This window comes from Sinocyclocheilus anshuiensis, unplaced genomic scaffold (assembly GCF_001515605.1).
Source record: "Sinocyclocheilus anshuiensis isolate Anshui unplaced genomic scaffold, SAMN03320099.WGS_v1.1 scaffold461, whole genome shotgun sequence".
NCBI lineage: Eukaryota > Metazoa > Chordata > Actinopteri > Cypriniformes > Cyprinidae > Sinocyclocheilus > Sinocyclocheilus anshuiensis.
In genome coordinates, this window is record NW_015541005.1 from 2,042,152 (window position 1) to 2,044,706 (window position 2,555).

At 33.9% G+C, this 2,555-nt stretch overlaps 1 protein-coding gene across 1 annotated transcript in view; it reads right to left on the reverse strand.

Moving 5' to 3' along the window:
• Window positions 1-760: 760 nt before the first annotated feature.
• LOC107690271 (uncharacterized) overlaps window positions 761-2,555 on the reverse strand; it is a 20,824-nt gene continuing 19,029 nt past the window's right edge. Inside the window, exon 11 of the mRNA XM_016488553.1 lies at window positions 761-814. The gene's annotated coding sequence lies outside the window, so the exon portion shown is untranslated. The remainder of the gene's footprint in view (window positions 815-2,555) is intronic.

Sequence of the window (2,555 nt, forward strand, 5' to 3'; positions counted from 1 at the left end):
TTTTGCTTCTTCTCTGTTTTCTCCTTTCTTTTTAATGGTTTTTGACTTGTCCGGTAACAGTTCATCTCTTTTACTCAGCAAGAGCTGAATTTGGCCACCTCCCAGACAAAGTGTTTTTAAGTATGATTCATTAATATTTAGAAGAACAGGTCCTGTTACCTCTTCTTCCTTAAGTTTCTGTATGTGCTCTGGTTTAATCCCAATGGCCTTTAACCATGAGCTGACGTGCACTTCATTCCAGTCTGAACCTGGTATAGAATTGTAGTCTAGAAAGAGCAAAGTATAAGCAATTTATATAATGGGCCTAAAAATACCACATAAGTTGAGACAAATAATTATGTCTTATTTACAGTATGAATTCAAAGAATGCGCACATCCTAATATCACTTAAACAGGTGCTCGATCAAGAGAACGTTTATCTGAAATGCAAAAAGACGGGCACACTGCTATTTTTGCACCCCAATAATTTAGTGAATTGCAAAATTTTTACCACAAGTGGTCTTTGTCAGGCGTAGCCTATTTACGATGTGCATAAATTCAATTTCTGAAAGCGTCTGTCTCTAAATTAAGTTAATAATCTTCATAAATTATGTATGAGATCTCATACATCGTTCTCAGCAGACAAATGAACATGCAATCTGTTATAAATGCTATTTAAAATAACAATATTACATTGTACACTAAACCAAAACTACAGAATATGCTCTATGGTTCTAAATTCATAAGAATTAACTTATTTACGAATTTCTTAATACTCACCCATTCTGTGAGAAATATTCAAGGAGATTATTTCAACGTTTTTGTGCCATCAATTCTAAAACAAAGAAAAATAATCTATTCATCTCATATGTATTTGAATGGTTTTACACAATTTAAAAACATGTATAGTTTGATCAAACTGTGAACATCACTACATGTAGAATTTATATTTCGTGTATCTTCTGTGTTCTAATCAAGTGATTCAAATATTGACATTAGCAAAGAGGACAGAGTCCAATATAAATGGTCAGCCTGCTGTAAAAGGGATAGTTCACCCAAAGTAAACTGAATAAATGGAGCAAATTTAAAGTTGAATGTTGTAAAGTACCTTGAACAGAAAGAAAGTAGAAGATAATTGTTTTATATCACAACACAGGGAATAAACCTAAAATATTGTTTGCTTTAAACGGCATTAGTTATGAAAGGTGTGTCTATAGCATGTGACTGAGCAAAGTACAGTTTTCTGTTACCTGAGGGTGTGTACTGAGCGGAAACAAAATGTTCATAGAAAACAACAACTTTGATCAATTGTGTACATAGAATGTCACAATATGACTTGATGTAGATCTTGCTTCCTAAAGTGTAACACATCACTAATGTGTATGGAGGAAATGGTAACGAACATTTCCTATTGTTCTTATGTTCTGGTCATAACTGTCAGATACAAAATCAATGTCTCATTTAAGAACAAAACTGAATACGAAGAAAACCCAAACTGTCATAATTGCTTAGGTAGAAATTTTTTTCAGTGATTCAGTAGACATATTTGACCGAGACAAAAGATTTTCAAAAGGAACAAAAGATTTACATTTCAGTTTCAACCAGTAGAAGCAATAACCTGCTTTTTCAAAAACATTTTTCAATTATATATTCCTTTAAAAAAACAAAATAAAACAAATCTAAAATTATAATAGTGACTATAGTGACAAATTCATAAATCCATAACACCATAATCCAAAATCCATAATCATTCTCTAAAAATATTTGGCTAGTTTACTAAAGAAAAATGTGAAAACAACACACTCACATATACAAACTTGCAAATGACTGAACACATCCACACACTGTTCTGCAGCTCTGCAAGTGGATATGTCCCACACACAGGTATATACAAATGTACACTCTAAACTCAACCCAGGGGCGGGTATTAACTAAGGTGAAGCAATTAAACACATGAACAGGCTTCATCATTTCTAGCTGCTTGCATTTCATTTAGTTTTTTTTGCACTTTTTTTTTTTTACTTGAACCAAAATTTACATCTAAAAACAGAAAAAGAAAGGAAATAAATAACCAAATGTTAATATTGTCATTTTTTCGGTTAGCCATGGAAAATTATTTTCTGAACTTTCAAAAAATTTTCATACTTTAAAATTTTTTTATTTAATACCTTTATTTTACTTTTATTTGTTAACTTCAGAAATTATTAGCTAGAAAAAAATGACATCTAACCAATTTTCCTTTTTTTTTTTTTTTGCAAATTGTGCTGTGGGATTCATTGGCATCGGGTGGTAAGTATAAAAGTGACGTGACATGTGGCCAAGTATGGTGACCCATACTAGGAATTAGTGCTCTGCAATTAACCCATCCAAAGTGCACACACACAGCAGTGAACACACACAAACCGTGAACACACACCCAGAGCAGTGGGCAGCCATTTATGCTGCGGCGCCCGGGGAGCAGTTGGGGGTTCGGTGCCTTGCTCAAGGGCACCTCAGTCGTGGTATTGAAGGTGGGAGAGAGCGCTGTACATTCACTCCCCCCACCTACAATCCCTGCCGGTACGAGACTCAAACCC